At 47.2% G+C, this 19,578-nt stretch overlaps 1 long non-coding RNA gene across 2 annotated transcripts in view; it reads left to right on the top strand.

Annotated features, from left to right (window-relative positions):
* Positions 1 to 19,578, top strand: part of LOC107401834 (uncharacterized) — a 27,437-nt gene continuing 7,859 nt past the window's right edge. Inside the window, exons 1-2 of one of the 2 annotated variants that reach the window (XR_013043441.1) lie at positions 1 to 3,563; positions 6,634 to 8,825. This is a non-coding gene — a long non-coding RNA (uncharacterized LOC107401834). Of the gene's footprint in view, positions 8,826 to 19,578 lie in introns of both variants that reach the window. The other variant, XR_013043430.1, reaches the window with a different exon arrangement.

Below are 19,578 nucleotides of genomic sequence, written 5' to 3' on the forward strand. Positions count from 1 at the left end.
CTCAATGTAACTGAAATAGTTCAAATGTCATTAGATGCCAATAACTACACATATTGTGTAACTACACAGTATTGCCTCTAGATTGCTTCCTTTTTCTGGATGGGAAAGGTCTCTTATATTAGCTCAAATCATAATGAGAAAGCCTTAATTTGATTTCTGGATTAATTCTACTGGAAAGCAATAACTATTTTTTTTTTAATCCTCACACAGAGAGTCGGTGTCTTTACCTATTTTCCCCTTGACCAGCCTCATTTTTTCTACCTGTTTTCAATTTCATTTACCACCACTTTTATCTTAATGCCTTTCTTCTGCTTGCCTTGTCTACAATTTGCTTTTTTCTTCACTTTATTGAATCCAAGCCTTTCTTACTTTTTTGGTTTGTTTGTTTGGTGTGTATGTGTGTGTTTTATTGTTGTTGTTGTTTGAGACAAGGTTTCACTGTGTAGCCCTGACTGTCCTGGAACTCACTTTGTAGACCAGGCTGGCCTCAAACCCACAGAGATCCATCTGCTTCTGCCTCCCAAGTACTGGGATTAATGTAAACATTTAATCATCTCTAAAAACTGCTCTAACTGTACCTATAAATTTTGATGTTATGTTTATATTTTCACTCAATAGAAAACACTTAAATTTTTCCTTTGTAATTTCCTCTATGAGTTTGTTTATTCAGAACTGTGTTGTTTCCAAACACTGGAGAAGGGAAATTCAGCTTTGCTTCTACACTCTTAATTCCATTTTGGTTATATGACATAATTTGTATGACTTCAATTTTCAAAAGCTTGCTGGGGATTGTTTTTTTAGGCAGAGTCTTGCTATATCTATCCTGCCAAGTCTCCCTCTACCTCCACAGCAACTGTTCTACCAATTCAAGAATGGAGAGAAAATTTAAATCCTTCAGCTAAAAGTATGGGTTGTGTATTTTTTTTCCTTTCAATTCTATCAGGTTTTGCCTTATTTTAAAGATCGGCTACTAAGCTCTGTATATTTAGGGTTGTTTTGACTTCTTGATAAATTGGCTCTTTGTTATTACATATTACACCCTTTTTATTCCCAATACTATTATTCAAAAACCTCCTTTGTCTGATATTAACATAACCACCTAATTTTTTTGTGGTCATTTGAGTAATATTTTTGTGATACAGCTTTTTTTCCATTTTGCTCCAAACCTACCCAAAGTGCAATTCCCACAGACAGTCTATATAGTTGGATCTTTTTTTTTTTAAAAAAAAAAAAATCCACCTGTCAAATTCAGCCCTTTGCTGCTGACATCACATCTGAAAGACAGCTCCAAACCTCCCACTTCACCCGCTCTTGTATGATTTCCCTATATAGACTTTTTCTATCTTTTTTTCCCTCTTTCCATGCCTGCTTTTGGATTAGTGTTTTGTTCTCATTCCATTCTGTTCCAATGCTGGGTTATTAGTTACAACTCTTTACAATGTTTAAGGCCAGCCTGGTGCTACAGGTGCTCAGGGGGCTAAGTCTGAAATGTCACAAGTTCAAAGCCTGTGTGGATTAAAGAGAGAGTTTAGGGCCAGCTTGGGTAACTTAGTGAGAGACCCTGTCTCAAAAATAAAAACAAAACACGAGTGGGATATAACTCAGTGGTGGAGAGCTTAACTAGTTTGCAGAATGTTCTGGGTTTGATCCCCAGTGCTGACAATAGAATTAGGAGTTAATCTAGGCTTTACACCATGCAGCTTAAGCTTATTAGTCTACCCTGAGTAATAAGGTACTATTTTAGGATACGTAATTTCCATTTCCTCCTTCCTCTCCTTTGTACCATGTTTTTCTACAGATATTATAAACACTACAATATGCCATTATTACTTTTGGTTTAGTCGTTAACCCTCCCCCACTTTTTTTCAATGCTAGAGATTGGACCTAAGGCTTCACATGTCCTAAGTAAGGGCTGAGCTACAAGGTGATTTAAAATGAAAACAGTTATTTGGTCTTCTTACCACTGCTGTAACAAAACATCTGGAACTGGATAATTTATTACAAAATGAGGTTTGTTTTGGTTAATGATTTTGGATTCTGGAAAGTCCAAGAACATGTGTCTGTAATAAGTGAGGGCTACCTGCTGTTTCAACTCATGATATAAGCTAGAAGTGTAAGCAAGTGCGTTCCAAAGACATAGCTAATCCCCAAAAGGAAGCAGTCCATCCATGAGGACTCCACCTCCATGATCCAGACACAGCCCAACACAGTTGCATTGAGGAATTACAGTCCCAACTTGAATTTGGGTGGCAGAAAACACTTGAGCCATAACAATGGTGTTTTATATTTACTTTCTTTTGTTTTATTTTAGAGTTGGCAGCAGTCTTCATTTCTTTGTGTAAATCTAGATTTCCACCTGCTGTCGTATATACGTAGTCACACTTAACCTTTATATTTCAAAGTGTTGCCGTCGTTGTTTTGAGCCAGGGTCTCTCTTTGTAGCCCTGTCTGTCCTGGACTTGATATGTAGACCAGGCTGGTCTCAAACTTAAAAAGATGCTTCTGCCTCTGCCTCCTGAATGCTGGGATTAAAGGCATGTGCCACCATGGCTCTAACTCTTTTTTAGCCACCCTTTTGGAATGATCTTTTCACTGGGGTGGGATTGTGGGATGGCGGCTTCCTCGTATTGGAGACATCACTCTGTTGTGCGCTGCTTACAAACATCTGGCAGGAGCCTGAAGTCAATATTGTCTTTGCTCTTTTGTATATAACTTTTCCCCTGTGGTTGCCTTTAACCTTGACTTTTATTTTTTGTCTTTGGCAGTTTAACTATATATATCCTAGGCATGTGCATATTTTGTATTTATCCTTTTGGGGGTTTTGCCAGGATTCTTGCGTCTGTGATTTGTTGTCTCTCATTGAATTTGGAAAATTCTCAGCCATATCTCCTTGCATATGTTCTCTTCTTCCCTCCCGGGGCTCCCACTGCATGTGTATTTGGACTGTTTTCTATTGTCCCCTGGCTTTAGCTGCGTTTTCTCTCCTCCGGTACATGGTCCTCTTTGTCTTTGTCTTTGGGTGTGTCCCTTGCTATAGTGAATGTTCGGTTTCTTTCTTTAGCGGTTTCCAATCTGCTGGGGAGCGCTTCTTCCTTTTTGCTTTTTTACACTTATGTATTAATGTATATGTGCATATGTGGGGGCTTGTGTGGGGGCCAGGGGAAAGCCTGCGGGAGTCGTCTCTGTCTCATCACCATGTGGATCCCAGGAACTGAACCCAGGTCATCATACTTGGTGGCAAGCCCCTTCACCCACTAAGCCATCTGGTCTACCCACTACTTCTTTGATATATTATTTACCATTTTTATAAACTTTTATAAAAAGATTTCATGTCTCTGTAAATTTCCAATAAGCTCATCCAGGACATTTATGGTTTCTACTGGAACCATTCATCTTTAATTAGAGTTAAGTTTCTACCTTACAGCTCTGACCCCCTCCATTTCCACTCGTCTGACCTTCTGGTTTTGTTGTGTGCTTTATTTCTTGATAGTGGAAGGGTTTTCCCCCCTCTTCTCCTTGATGGAATGCTGAACACCAGGTACAGAACAGGAAGTAAAGCTGAGGTAAGCAGAATTGATGCCTGGAAATGGGCACTGCTGCCCGTTGTCTCAGGCAGGACACAAGCCGGAGTCACCAGGTCAGCTCTGGGTTTGTGTCTGTCACCATGTACCTGTCTACTCATTGCAACCTTTTCCAGCGGTTGGCAGCTGTTACCTCATGCTGAGGATGGCCTCAGAGGATGTGTCTTGGTCTCCCCTACACACACACACACACACACACACACACACACACACACACCCCATTTTGTGATGGCAGCACTGAGCTATAAGTCATACATTATGCATTTCACCACTAAAATCACACAGTTCAATGTTTTAGTATGTCAAAGAATCATGCAATCATCACAGTCTATTTTTAGAACATTTCATCACAGGGGGAAAACCCCAAACCCTGTCGTTGTCAGGAACTGAAGGTAAGGGAAAAATCACAGAAGAGTTTCTGTTTGGGGATTTAAAAATTCTGGAGTTGGACCCAGCGCTGCTGGTGCAGAGGTGAGGGCCACTCACATCGTTGCAGATGTTTACAGCAGCGCATGTGCTGTTCCGTCCACTGACCATAAATGGTTTTGAAAACTTGAGCCAAGTGGAGAGAGAGAGAGCATCATTCTCTCTCATTCATGCCTCCCAGCTCTAAACAGGAAACTCTGTACTCTCTACTCTCAGTATGTTCTTGTTCTGGACATTTTCATGGCAGTTGAATCACATAATCTTTTCCACCTCTCTCATGTAGCTTCATGGTCCACCCATGCTGAAGCATGTATGGCACTGTACTTCTTTTCAGAATCATGTTATTTGGTTTTGTGGGTACTACATCTGTGTAGCTGTCCATCAGCTGATGGACATATAGTTTCTGTCTGCCTCTGGGCTACCATGAAAAATGCTACTATGAACATTTGTGCATGAAATTTTAAGTGAATGTAGGCTCACGATTCTTGCTATATATGTGCCTTGTAGCAACTTCCTTCCAGCTAAAACAGTCCAACCTGGAAGGAGGCTCCTTAAGACTCAGGAAGAAGATAACTCAGAAGGCTCAGGAAGGCCCTAAAACTTTGCAGACTCACAAGGCCTCTTCTTTCCCTGAGTTTACAGTAGTAGGAAACACTACTGTGGAAGAAGCTAATGCATCTGTCCAGCTACCTGAACATTGCACAGAGATGCAGGATTGAACCTAGGGCTTCACAATGCTAGACAAACTTTCTGCCACGGAACTGCGCCCCCAGTCCTCTTTTTACTTTCTAAATTTGAAACAGGGTCTCACAAAGTTGACCAGCCTGGCCTTAAACTCCCAGGCCTCTGGCTTCAACCTCCTAAGTAACTGGGGGTTACTTAGTAAGTGGCAGGACTGTGTCCCTAGACTGGACCCACAGTTAGTCTTGGGTGGAAAAACGTTCTCACTCCTCCCGAGTGGCAGCCCGTCCACCTCTGCTTAGTGTCAGTGAAGATCGTAGGATGGAGATTATTTCCTGGCCCTCTCCAAGCACAGGGCTCTTTGTGTCTCTTCCACCTCACAGCAGCCTCTAGGACTACCAAGGACTTGTGTTCTGGGATCTGCTTAAGCTCTTCCTCCGAGGCAGTGTGCTGCTGCCTGGGCCCTGAGAACAGGATGATCTACCGTTGTTTCCCTAAGGGCTTCTAGCAGACTTTTATTCTCAGAGCTAGGGGTGGACTTCTTGACTGTGCAAATCAGCATAATGTCCCTTGCTTGTGCTCTTGGCAGTCAGAATCCCGGAGAAGCACTTGTAAGTCCAAATCCTGGCTCCCCACCCCCACGACACCCAAACTTTCCGAGTAAGTTGTTTTTAGATTGCTACTGGGTTTGCACCCGGGCCGCCTTCTGCGGACTCACGCTGAAAGACGCCCTTGGAGGACACTTGGTGTTCACATGGGAAACCCCAGAGGATTTGTCCCAGGAACTCCATCGAGGCAGCAGTCTAAACTTCGCAGAGAAAGATTAATGTCCCGTGACACTCAAGGCTAGCCTGTACTACAGAGTGAGTTCAAGCCAGCCTGGAGTGCTTAGTGAGATCCTGTCCCCCAATAAAAAGTAAAAAGAATAAGGCAGCATCCCAGTGGTAGGACACCTGTCTGGCCTGTACCGGGTTCTAGTTCCCATCCCTCGTGCTATAGTGAAAGAAAAAGAAACAGGGAAGGGGAAACGGAAGAGACGGGAAAGGGGAGGAAGGGAGAGGAAAGGACATGCCTCAGTAGGACTCTCCGAACGACGGAGCCGTGAGACAGGGAGCTGAGCTGAGGTACCCCTCAGGCCCCCGAGCTGTGGGGTGCTGCTGCGGCTCCACAGTGAGCACTCAGAACGGGCTCCAGAGTTAGGTTGCCCGGAAAACTGGGTGCCTGGTGTGAAGCTAGCCTCACCGTATCCTGTAGTGTGGTCTAGCCCAGGCAAGTTATTTCACCTGTCCAGAGTGTTACCTGACCTCCTAGAGATAGTGTGAAGATTCAATCTGACCATGTAAAACTCAAAAACAAAGCCTTGGCAAGAAATCATCCCTGCACCGTGCTTTGGTGGTCTTGGTCAAGGTAGCAAAGGTGTCCCGTACCTCTTGACGGACGGCCTCCGGCACTAACTAGTAGAGACCCCGAGGACTTTGCTTTCTTTGTTTTGGTGAGAGGATCTGGTAGGGCCAGGTAATGAAGTGACTCACTTGGGAAGAGGAAGGCGGGTCTGTTTGCTTTGTGACCTCTGGCCCAGTCCCTGCCTGCCTCTGGACCATACTGTCTTTCTGTATTGTGGAGGCGAAGCAGCCAGCAATCTGGGGCTGCTTGAATCTGTGTCAAGGAACAGGAGGAGGGGCATAAAGGACAGCTTTGGAACAGTCACCCACAGAGACAACTTTAAAAGGTTTAAAAGACAGCTCCCACAAATTGTCATCCACAGAATGTGGCAGCCAGAGCCCTGTGCTCACCACAGAGCTCCTCGATTGTCAGAGCTGAACCCTACTCATGATCTAGTTTAGCTGGGACAAAGGTGTGTGAGGCATGTGAATATCGTGTTGCTAATTCCTATTTGTCAGGAAGGAGGGGAAGAAATTAATTCAAGATCACAAAACTCCCACAGAGCCGGGCTGGACCCATTATCTGAGCTCCTGAGACATCGTTCTTCCCAGACATCCAGAGACCACGGTGCCCGTTCCCCCGATCTCCCTAGCAGCTGGGCCTTTCTTGGGTAAGAGCTAGCTCAGCAGAGAGGTGCAGGGATGGGGGCTCCATTATTCTGACACTAGCCAGAAAAACTTCAGAGAGAGGAGGAGATGGGATCCTATATTGCTATATCCTGGTTCCATGAGTCTGAATTGGGGGTGGGAGGCAGAGGACGTTTGTTGAATGAATAAATGAGCAAACTTATTTTTTGTATTTTTTAAGCTCATTGAATCTTAAATCTGTGTAGCTGGTGATAACTTGTGAATCTCCCCTGCATTCTAGGTTTGGCGCAGCATCAGGTACATAGGTTTGATCAACAAATATCTTTCCTTTTTTTTGTTTTTTGTTTGTTTGGTTTCAGTTTTTTGTTTGGTTTGGTTTGGTTTTTCCTAGACAGGATCTTACTATGTAGCCCTGGCCGTCCAGGAACTCACTATTTTGATCAGGCTGGCCTTGAACTCAGAGATCTTCTGGGATTAACCTCACCTGGTTTCAATAAATACTTACAAAAAGACCAGGTGGTGGTGGCACACGCTTTTAATCCCAGCACTCGGGAGGCAGAGGCAGGCGGATCTCTGTGAGTTTGAGACCAGCCTGGACTACAGAGTAAGTTCCAGGAAAGGCTCCAAAGCTACACAGAAAAGCCCTGTTTCAAAAAACCAATATATATATATATAAAGATCACACACACACACACACACACAAAAGCAAAAGTGAAAAACAAACAAACAAACCAATTAGCCAGGCTTAGTGTGCACACCTTTAATCCCAGCACTCAGGAGGCAGAGACAGGCAGATGGATCTCTGAGTTCAAGACCAACCTGGTCTACATAGTGAGTTACTAGACAGCCGGAGCTACATAGTGAGATCCTGTCTCAAAAACCAAAAACAAAACAAACAACAACAAAAGTATCACACTACCAAACTCAGTCCTCTCGTGGATGAAGAAAACAGAAACCAGGGCAGAGTGGGTTCCGTGGTTAAGAGAACCAGCTACTCTTCCAGAGGACCTGAGTTGGAGTCCCACCCACACGGCAGCTCACAACTGTCTTCAATTCCAATTCCAGGGGATTCGATGCCCTCTTCAGACCTCCGGGGACATCAGTCAAGCACATGGTGCATGAATATACACACAAGCAAAACACTCAAACACATTAAATAAAATACTGAAAACCAAAAAGAAACGAGGATGACGGAGAGAACGGAAAACTTTTGCTCAGTGTGACAGAAAGCTGGTGTTGGGACTTTGCAAGAGGCAGACATTCTGGAGGTGGAAGGCGGTGATGGGTCGATGCACTTGGACGATGAGAAGGTTTATGTAACCCATCTTTGGCCATAATTAACGATTGAAACGTGAGATGGCTCAGTGGGTGAAGGAGCTTGCCCCTGAGTTAACCCTCAGAACTCACGGGTGGAAGGGGACAGCTGGTGTGTTCTGATCGCCACATGCACACTTGGGTGTGCAGCCCCCCCCCAGCCCAGCCCCACCCCAGCCCCACCCCTACCCCCACCACCCATTATCAATAACTATAATAAAAGATTGAAAAGGAGAACCTTCTCAAAACAAACACAGTTCTAACTTGAAGAAACAAAATGAAACATGACCCTGTTTGGATGAGGGCTGTCAGGGAAATAGGGGAAAGGTGAAACCTGCATGACTTCTGTTCACCTCAGCAAACAGAAGCAACCAGGGATGGGCTGTGCCAATCAGCAGACCCTGCAGACACCGAGACCTACCCATCCCAATCCGAGGGAGCTCACCTGCCCTGTACACCCAACCGGAAAGGCATTAGAGGCCAGGCTGGCAGACCAGGGAGGGAAACCCTTTAAGACTGTTTCCACTAGTGTGTCCTTCATGCCGTGTCCGTCCTTTGACCGTCACAAAGCCTGGGAGCTGTGTCAAGTCAGTGAGGCCACAGGACAGAGTCAGTTATACAACCTCGGTATATAACGAGAGCAAAAATAGCCACCAGATCTCAAAGCTCACGGTGTGCCAGGGGCCTGCCAAGTGCTCTGTGTGCTGTATCCCTTTTCATCCTCACCAGACCCTGTGAGGTCACTCCTGTGATGGTCTTCATTGACAGATGAGGAAACTAAGTCACGGGCTAGGTAAGTAGCTGGTTCAATTATTCAAAGAGCCATGGGCATGGGCTGTGGAAGCGAGGCTTGAGTCTCTTGTTTTGAGACAGGGGCACATGTAGCCTCCGGTGACCTTGATCTTCTGACCTTCCTGCTCTGCTGCCTAAGCTCTGGGAGTAGATGCATGAACCACCATGCTAGGGTGTGGGCGCTGGATATCAAACCTAAGGCTCCAGGCATGAGAGCCACGCACTCCGCCACACTCCCAGCCGGAGGCTTGAGTCTCATACTCTGAAATGCCTGCCGTACGCACCTTGTCGTGTTTACCTCCCAGCATTCTACAGACAAGAGTCTGGCATGTGGCAGGGAACCGGTTGACCCCTTAAAGCCACTCAGCCAGTAAGAGAGTGAAAGGTGGAATTCAAGCCTCTGGTTTCTGAATTATCATGCCAGGCCCACCTGAGAGTGAGGAGTTCAAGACGTCATCACCCAGAGTCTGTCCGCTGTACTGATAGACATCTTGACAACGGTGTGGCAGAGAAGCCTGCAGAGGAATTCTCACCTTATCTACCCACATCCTCTCCTCTGTTGTTGTTTGGTTAGTAGGTTGGTTGTTTTCTTTTTCCAAGACAGAGTTTCCTTCCTTCCTTCCTTCCTTCCTTCCTTCCTTCCTTCCTTCCTTCCTTCCTTCCTTCCTCCCTCCCTCCCTCCCTCCCTCCCTCCCTCCCTCCCTCCCTCTCTCTCTCTCTTTCTTTCTTTTTTTCTTTCTTTCTTTGTATTTTAAGACAGAACCATGGCTGGCTTCAAACTCAGAGATCCACCTGCTTCTGCCTCACAAGTGCTGGGATTATAGGCGTGAGCCAACATGCCCAGCAAGGTTTTTGTGTAGACCTAAATGTCCTGGAACTTGCTTGGCAGACCAGGCAGGCCTCAAACTCAGAGTTCTGCCTGCCTCTGCCTTCTGAGTGTCTGGATAAAAGGCGTGAGCCACCATGCCTAGCTAAGGGGACCACCCGGGGACTGGAGGACCCTAGCTGGATCAAAACCTTCTAAGCCCAGGGTTTTGGGGGATCATGACCAAGATGGCTTCAGCCCTGCAGAGGAGATGCAAGTGAGCATGTAGCACCTAGCTGGCGAGCAAGGGTCTCTAAAACCTCATCCCCTTCTTGTGCTTCAGTGTCCTCTTTGTACAGCAGATTGTTGTGAGAGGACCAGGCAGACACCATAACAGGCTGCTCAGTCTTCTCTCAGAGATCAGGCTTCAATTTCAGTTTCCTGAACCTTGCAGTAGCTCCCTTTCTGCACATACTCTGACTGCTCAAGGTTCAGCCAGTTGTTTACTCTCTGGGACCCCCCCACCAACTTAAAGCTACATGCATGGGTCATTGTGAACGTGAAAGGCCAGCCAGCCTCCATGGCAGCTCAAGGACAGAGCCTGGGGCTTGTCCAGGCCTGCCCCAAAATGATAACTGTACCCCCAGTCAGTAAATTCAAAGGTTACACACCCTCACCCAATCATATGACACAAAGGCTTGTACCACCCTGCTTGCAGTTTTTCCCTTTAACAACCCCTCACCCTGAGAGCTCAGGGCCGTCCTCCTCCACCTGCTAGTCAGTGTTGGACACGAACCAAGCCTGGGCTTGCTTTGCTATTAATAAACCCCTTTGTGCTTGCATCGGATTTCGCCTCTGTGGTGGTCATGTTCAGGGATCTCGAGACATGGGTATTATAGTTGGGGTCTGGGTAAGATCTATGCCCATTGTTCCTGGCTTGTCCAGAATCAGATCCCTCAGGTGAAGAGTCCCCTGTGAGACTGGCTAGCTAAGGAAATGCCCTGGCTAGGCACGGTGGTTATATGGCCATAATCCCAGCATCAGACGGCTGAGGCAGGAGGGTGACCAGTTTCATCCAACCTGAGCTACATGGCAAGACGCCGTGACACACAAGACAAAGAAACCAGTGAGAAAGGAAACCCCTGAGAAAAGCCCAGAATGGGGCTGGGAACCTGGGCAGGGCAGGAGAAGACACTGAGCAAACCACCACGCTAGGCTCGGGGCCTCAGCCCAACCCCAAAGGGGGCCCTGGAATGTGACTTGTGCCCTAGTGTTTGTTCTAGCTTAAGTGAGACAGCGGCCTTTTCCCTCTTGGCTGAAGGTCACCAGGCCTTTGCCATATCCGGCATATCAGAAGTGTCTTCTGTGGTCCCAGCAGGCAAAAAGGATGAGCAGGTTTGGAAGCACAGAACTGAATCTTTAGCAATGATAAAAGAAGTCTGAAAGTTGGGGATGCAAATTCCAGTGGCAGACCATCTGTCTAGCATGCTTAGGACCCCGGGCTTAATCTCCAGCACCACCAAGTTTCAAAAAGGGCTTGAGGGAGTCTGCTGGAGCATGCCACTACCCCCTGCACCACCCTGAGAGGTCACCCTTATCACTTCAGGGTTCTGGTCTCTACTAACAGCACTGGATTGATAGAAAAATGGGTGAGAGTCCCTAGAAACTGGCATCCCCAAGCATGGTGATAAGTAGGAATGCTGGAAAGGGTACAGGGCCACTGGAGCCCCCAAAGAACCAGTTGTAACAGTTTAGAGGAACTAAGGGGAACCCCTCTGTTACATATGCACAGCCACGTACACTCTTGCTCCTGGGGTACAGGAACACACTCAAGTGTGCACACTAGTGTACACAGACATGCATCCATGATACGTGCTTAGTCGCGTGCATGCTTTCACACAGCCCATGTGCACACAGCTACTCTTGCAGAAACATTCACAGACCCAAGCGCATGTTTGCACCCTTGTACTCTAAGGCTCACAGCCTGGCCATCCAAGGTCCTTTTCATTCCTGACTCTCAAAGCTGGGGGTGGGGGATGACACGGGACAGGTGGTAGCAGGCAGTGTCCAGACTGGAGTCAGTTACACAAGGTCACAGAGGATTGACCTTTGACTCTGATGACCCAGATCACGCCAGACCCAGGGCCCAGGCTCGTGTTTGTCTGGGGTTGCCTGTGAGGATTGATCAAGTTGTTTGGGAGATCAGCTGCTGACACTACGCCACACAAGGTTCCACTCCCACCCTTGACCCAAGCTTGAGAGCCAGCAAGGGACACTGTACCCCTATTGTACAGATGAAGAACCGCAGCCCAGAGAAGGAAATGAATTGGGCTTCATGATACCCAGTCCCAGCCCTTGCCTGCCCCTTACTCAAGTAGCGAGGGAGAGCAGGAGCCTTGTCATTGATGAGCATGTCCATCGGTGTAGAACTGGATCAACTCTGGCACCGAGGGCCTCCCAGTCTAGTAGAGGCTGCAGGCATTTAATGAGTATGGTCAATGGGAATGGCAGGGAGCAGAGGCTGTGGAAGGGCAGCAGAGGTGCCTAACAAGGGAAGTGGAGCTGGGGAAGTTTTCCAGAGGCGGGTGATGCCTTCCATGAACTGGAAGACCAAGAAGACTTGGCACTGGGTGGAAAATGTGCCTTAGGCAGAGGGGGAAGCCTGTGCAAGGTGCCAGAGAAGCAAGAGACCCTGAAGAAGACATCCATCCTGGCTGAAGGGGAGGGGGTGGCTGTCAGAGAAAACAGTGAGCAGCGAGGAGTGTGGACAGCCACGGGAACCCGAGAGCATGTGCAAGGACTCAGGAAGTCTGCTGCAGAGGACTGGCGAGGCGAAGTACCGCCAGAGAGCTGCTGCGGGCTGTGCCGTGGAAGGAAGTCATGGATGGCTTAGGTCAAGTTGTTTAAAAGGGAGGATGGGGCTACTGGACAACCTGACTAACACATGGCTTTTGCCACCAGGGCAAAAGGTGACAGTGGGGTGCCCTAGCAAGCAGAACAAAGGAACTCATTCCCACCAAAATGTGACTGACTAAAGTCTAAGTAAATAATCAAGTATAATTTTTTTGTATTAGATATCTAAAAATAAGAACAGGTTTTCTAGTTTGTTTTTGCATGTGTATATGTGTGTGTGTGTGTGTGTGTGTGTGTGTGTGTGTGTGTGTGTGTGAGAGAGAGAGAGGGATGATGTGTGTACACACATGTGCCCACACAGGCATGCTAGTGGATCTCCAAGGACATCTTTCGGGAGTTCTCCCTCTCCACTGTGGGTTCAGAGGACCAAACTCAGGTCATCCGGCTTGCACGGCAGACGCTTCTGCCTGCTGAGCCACCTCACGGGCCCTGGAGTTCTCTGTTAAAGAATGACATTTCTCTTAACATGGGCTCAAAGTCCTCTTTCCTGTCACCAGACTGGCTGCAAGCCCTCATTGATAACCCCTTTTAGCTCACAGTCATTCCAGAGCAGGTTGTCATTTGTTAACCCTGGCCTAGGCTAGTGGGAGCTTGGGGACATAGTGTGAAACTAGGAGACTCTCCCCTCTGCTCATCACTCTGGAATCCATCTTGCCTGCACCACTATCATTTCTACCATTTCTAAGCATTACTCAGTTCCTGGGTGGTACTGAGATTGGCTAGTGAAAGATACTGGACAGATGAACATCTTGTAATTGTGAACTGTCAGGCAAGATTAACTCCCATTCGCTTCTTCAATTGCTTTATATGCCATTATGTGGACAATATGTCCTTGAGATCACAGTGAAAGCTGTGGACAGAGCTAAGATTTGAACCTGAGACTCAGAATCCCATTCCCAGCTCTTTGATCAACCATTATGTCCTAACATGGGTGCCTCTTTTGTGTGGGATGGAGTACGTTGAGGGGAGTGCCAGGTCTCATATGCCCAAGATAGGGGACTCTCGGGCTCCTATTTTCCTCTTTAACCAGCCCAGTGGCTGATCAACTTGTCTAATCCGTGTAACTTCCTGGAAAGGAGTCTAAGGCTCATACAGATAGAATGAATAACTTGCTTGGCATTTTCATAAGCTGAAATATGATACTCCAAAATGTCGATCCTAGGAACTTGTAATGCCACCTTCTTCTTCTTCTTCTCCTCCTCCTCCTCCTCCTTTTCCTCCTCCTCCTCCTCCTCCTCCTTCTTCTTCCTCCTCCTCCTCCTCCTCCTCCTCTTCTTCCTCCTCCTCCTCCTCCTCCTCCTCCTCCTCCTCCTCCTCCTCCTCCTCCTCTTCTTCTTCTTCTTCTTCTTCTTCTTCTTTTCTTCTTTTTTCTTCTTCTCCTCTTCCTCCTCCTCCTTCTTTTTCTTCTTTTATTCTTTTTTTGAGACAGGGTTTCTCTGTAGCTTTGGAGCCTGTCCTAGAACTCACTCTGTAGACCAGGCTGGCCTTGAACTCACAGACATCTGCTTGGCTCTGCTGGGATTAAAGGTATGCGCCACCACTGCCTGGCTTGAATGCTTATTCTATGTGGTAAGAAAGAAAAATTTGCAAATATGATTCTGTTAAGGATTTGGGATAAGATTACAGTAGCAGAAGTTTCTCTGGTCCCTCCCGGCCCCATAGTCCCAAAGCCGTCTATAAAATAATCACTCAGAGGGTTATATTAATTACAAACTGGATGGCCTATGGCTCAAGTTTCTTGCTAGCTAGCTCTGATAGCTTAACCCATTTCTATCAATCTATAAGTTGCCACATGGCCGTAGTGTTTGCTGGCATCTTGCTGATGCTTGGGCGGTGGCTGGCATCTCCCCGCCCCCCTCTCCCACATACACACACTCTCCTTTTTCTTCTCATTATTTTCCTGCCTGGCTCCATCCTGCCCTGCCATAGACCAATGCAGCTTTATTTACTAACCAATGGGAACAGCATATATTCACAGCATGCAGAAAGACATCCCACAGCAGATTACCCTGAATTACCAGGATGAGCTCCCAATGCTATAGCTATTGTGTTCTTGTTTTGTTTTGTTTTTTGAGACAGGGTTTCTCTGTGTAGTTTTTGGTGCTTGTCCTGGATCTCACTCTGTAGACCAGGCTGGTCTCGAACTCACAGAGATCCACCTGGCTCTGCCTCCCAAGTGCTGGGACTAAAGACGTGTGCCACCGCTGCCGGCTTTGCTTGTGTTCTTACAGAGAAGATTTTTCTACCTGGTGTGGTGGCACACACCTTTAATCCAGCACTTAGGAGGCAGAGGCAGGCGGATCTCTGTGAGTTCGAGGCTTACAAGGTCTACAGAGTGAATTCCAAGACAGCCAGGACTACATAGAGAAACTGTCTCAAAAAAAAAAAAAAAAAAAAAAAAAAAGAAAAAAGGACAAAGAAACAAGAAGAATTGTATAGAAACAGAAGGAAAGAGGTGACATGTGAACACAGGCAGAGAGAGTTGAAGACATTACTGCTTTTGAAGATGTAGAGAGGCCATAAGCCAAGGAATATAGCTTTAGAAGACGATGAAGGAAAACAGTCAGTCCTCTAGGCCTCTGAGGGAAGGTGGCCCTCCTGACAACTTGTACACGTGACACTACTGCCACCAACTTCAGACCATAGACCCTTGCAAATGCTAGACAGGTGCTCTACTACTGGACTACCTCACAGTTAATATGTGGTGGGGGTTTTTGTTATATTCTATTTGTTCATTTGTGTGTGTGTGTGTGTGTGTGTGTGTGTGTGTGTGTGTGTGTGTGTGTGTGCTCATGCTGTGGCACACCTGTGGAGCTCAGAGGACAACCCTGGAGTTAGTTTCCCCCTTCCCCCATACAATTCCCAGGATCAAACCCAGGCCATCAAACTTGTAGGCAAGCGCTTTTCCCCTCTGAGCCATCTCATTAGCCCCAGTGTCTGGGCTCCCTCCACCCCCACCCCAGACTCGGCTTCTCTGTGTACCCCTGGCTGTCCTGGAACTCTAGACCAGGCTGGCCTCAAACTCACAGAGATCCACCTGCCTCTGCCTCCTGAGTGCTGGGATTAGAGGAGTGCGCCACCACGGCCCCACAAGCATCTGGTATTTTAAGTGACCAAGCTTGTGGTCATTGGCTGCAACAGCCCCAGAAAACAAATGCGGCATCCCACAGCAACTTTTTAGAATGTAAGTCAACTAATAATTTTAGATTTACAGAAAAGTAGGAAATACTGAACAGAAGGCTCCTACATAACTCCACCCCATTTAACATTTTACGTTATATTTTAGTCACATCAACAGAGCCAGGACTGGTCCGTTGTTATTATTATTAATTAAACTCCAATGTTAGTGACCGATTTCTCTAATGATTTCTATCTGTCCCGAAACCTCCTGCAGGATGTCCCATCTTCCTGTGTGACAATGCTCGGGCCCTCATACTCTCTGGTGACCTTTAGTTTTGAAAAGTACAAGTAAAATATTTTGTGGAATATTTCTGAATTTGCATTTGTCTAATTTTTTTTCTCAAGATTACCCAGGGGTTATGAGGCTTAGGAAGAAGATCGAGAACATAAAGTGCCACTGTCATCCCGACATATCAAAGGAACATACTATCAACGTGGCTTATCACTGGTCACATTAGCCTCAGTCACCTGCTCTAGCTAGTGTACGTCAGAATTTTCCCTATGAAGTAACTTCCTGTGCCTTCCCCTGCCACACCCAACCCTTTGAACACCTTACTTTTGGAAGCAGGTTGTTATGTAACCCCAGTCCAACTGGGAGAGTTAAACTCCATTTCCTAAAGGGAGGTGCAGCCCCGCAGTATTTGGGGTCTTTCTGAAAGGGAGATTTACCTCGTCTCCCTTGATTATTTATTATTTGTTTATCAGCATGTGCTCAAGGATGTCTGGGTTATATTTTAGGTTGGCATCTCAATGCTGTGGTATTATTTTCTTCTTCAAATTGTCTCTGCCATGGTCACTAAAATCTTTCCATTTGGCTCCTGTGTAAGGTGACGATCACTGTGTGTGGGTGGGGGCGGGGTATTACCATTGCTGTTTGTTTGTATGTTTGTTTTTTTCTTGTTTGGCTGGTTTTGAGCCGGTCTTGATTTTCCGGCACTCCAAGATGCCCCAGCCCTAGAATCTGCCACTTCTTCAAGTATCTCAAGAATCTCCTTCCTTTTGGTTAGTTAATTTATTCATGTACTGATGTGCAGGTATGTGTGTGAGAACACCCATACACAACAATACACATATGGACAGTAAGGAGAGCTTGTGGGAGTGGATTTTCTCCTTCCACCATGCGGGGCTCAGGTCGTCGGGCTTGACAAGTGCCTTTATCCACTGTGCCATCACACTGGCCCCGGGAAAGCCCTTCTTTAGGAACTAAAACCCAGGCTCAGGGCATGCTAGCTGCAAGTGGGTGCTGTTGCTTCTTAGGCTCTCTCGGAAGCCAGAGCTAGGCATCCCACGTGTGTACTAGCCCATGTATACACCAGTATTTTATTGTTTTCTGTATCATCCATCTGAAGCTGTGAGAAGACACTATGAATTCACATTGACTTGTCCCCTTCCTACACGGAGCATTCCAGTCTTCCTTCTCCGGCCTTGAGAAAACTGGCTCCCAGTGCCCACTTAGGTGTTTGTTCCCATCTAGAAGCCCAGCAGTTTCAGATAATGGGAACTCGCACCCCTGGAGGGACTCAGCATCCCCAGAGACAGTGGAGGCTTGTGTCCATCCCATTCTGATGTTAGTCCTGCAACTTCTACCCCATGTCCTAGGTTCTAGAGTTACTTAAGTCTGTTCCTTATTTTCCAACTCTGTTTGGTGACATTTTAGCATGCTTTTCAGAAACAACTCTATTATCACAGTCTATATTCCTTCTCGGGATCCCCAAATTTAAAGCCTATTTCTGTGTGTTTGCTTTTAAGACAGTACCTCTTGTCCCAGGCTGGCCTTGAAGTCACTATAGCTGAAGATGATCTTGAACTTCTGATCCTCCTGCCTCTACTTCCCAACTGCTGGGATTATAGACTTGAGCCACCAGTCTGACTCTACAGTTGTTCTAGTTAGCTTTCAATTGCTGTGATAAACACTATGACCAAAAGCAACTTGGGGAGGAAAGGGTTTATTTGGCTCACATGCTCCACTCACCATCAATCATTGAGAGAAGTCAGGGTAGGCATGTAAGCAGGAACAGAGTCAGGAACCATGGAGGAATGCTGATTACGGACCTGCTTTCCATGGCAGGAAAGCCTGATTTACTCAGACTGATTTCCTTTACAACCCAGGACCACTTGCTCAGGGATGGCGCTGCCCATAGTGGGCTAGTCCCTCCACGTCAATCCTTAATCAAGAAAACGCCCCACAGACTTGCCCACAGGACAGCCTGATGGAGGCAGCTCTTCAGTTGAGGTTCCCTCTTCCTAGATGACTCTATTTTGTGTCAGGCTGACAAAAACTAGCACAATAATTTAAATGTTTACACTTTTATTTATCTGTTTGTTTTGTGTGTATGTGCGTGCATGCGTTCATGTTTGCGCATGTGTTTGCGTGTCCTATGTACGTGGAAGCCATTTGATGTCAGGTGGCTTCCTCCATCCCTCTCCACCTTAGCTTTTGAGACAGGACATCTCAGTGAACCTGGAGTTCAACATGGCTGACCAGCGAGCCCCACGGATTTACCTGTCTCTACCTGCCCCTACAGTGCTGGGGTTCCAGGTGGCTGTTACCTCAGCTTTTATATGGGTGTTAGGGACCCAAACTCTAGTCCTTGTACTTTGCTGGCTGATCCAAATCCTATTCCTTTTTTCAATTAAAAAATTTAAGCCAGAACCAGGCGGTAGTGATGCACACCTATAATCCCAGGAGAGCCAGGCAGATCCCTAGCCAGCCATGGAGGCACAGGCCTGTGATTTCAGTACTCAGGAGGCTGGAGCAGGATCGAAAGTTTGAGGCCAGCCAGGGCTACCTAAGCAAGATGCTGTATCAATGAATGTTGCAGAGGGTGGGGGCTGCCAGCAGGGGGTTCCTTCCATTTCATGGGTTCAAGTCTGCTCATTCTCCACTGAAGATGAGCCTGGATGTACCTGGTCCCAGCTCAGCCCAGAACAGGAAATGTTCTGGTGGGCTTTGTGCAGTGGGGAAAGGAAGCCACAGAAGCTAAGAAATACCCAGACCTGCTCTGTGAGAAGCACCAAGTCAGACATCTGTCAGAGTCATCCTTGGAGTTCCTTAAGAGGGGCGAGTATTCACCAAATACCCATTTGTGGACAGTGTGACAGGCGGAGACATGATTTACATGGGGCATCCGCTAAGTGTGGAGAGGGTGGTGTCTTTAATAAACATAAGTGTGGTGGCGCACACCTTTAATCCCAGCAGTCCAGAGGCAGAGGCAGGTGGATCTCCGTGAGTACAAGGTCAGCCTGATTTACATAGTGAGCTCCAAGCCAGCCAGGGCTACAAAGTGAGACCCTATCTCAAAACAACACTAAAAACAAAAAACGAATTGACAGATGCTCCGTTCAGCCCGCTCTGTCTGCCCTGGTGGCCTGGCCCAGGCCCCACACCAGCTCCAAGGTCTTCCAGGCCACCTTCAACTTTGTGAAGGAGTTCCTGCCTCCCTAACATTGGGGTGCTATAGGACAGCCAGCAAGGAAAAGCTAGGGACTGGTGTCCCCTCCCCCCCCCCAATCCCACCTGGGTTACCACTTTCAACTCCAGCCTCTGGCCCATCATGGGGACTCGATAAAAGTTGGCTGAACCCAGACCTACCCCTCAGACATTCTCTTCTCCAGGTCTTACCCTTGTGCTCTGATCACATCCTTGACCAGTGTCCCCACAGAGTCCCTCCTGTCTGCCTTTGCTCACTTCGCAAGGTGACACCCCTCCCACCTCCTTGTCTCCTTCCTAAGAAAGCTGAGCCCCTGTGGGAGGTCGAGCCTTGACCCCACGCCACGTGGCCACAGGCCCTACTGTGCTGACTGACCCCTGCCCCGCTTGTCACCTCTGCTCAAGTCATCATAAAGCAGTGCCAGA

Source organism: Peromyscus maniculatus, chromosome 1 (assembly GCF_049852395.1).
Source record: "Peromyscus maniculatus bairdii isolate BWxNUB_F1_BW_parent chromosome 1, HU_Pman_BW_mat_3.1, whole genome shotgun sequence".
Classification (NCBI taxonomy): domain Eukaryota; kingdom Metazoa; phylum Chordata; class Mammalia; order Rodentia; family Cricetidae; genus Peromyscus; species Peromyscus maniculatus.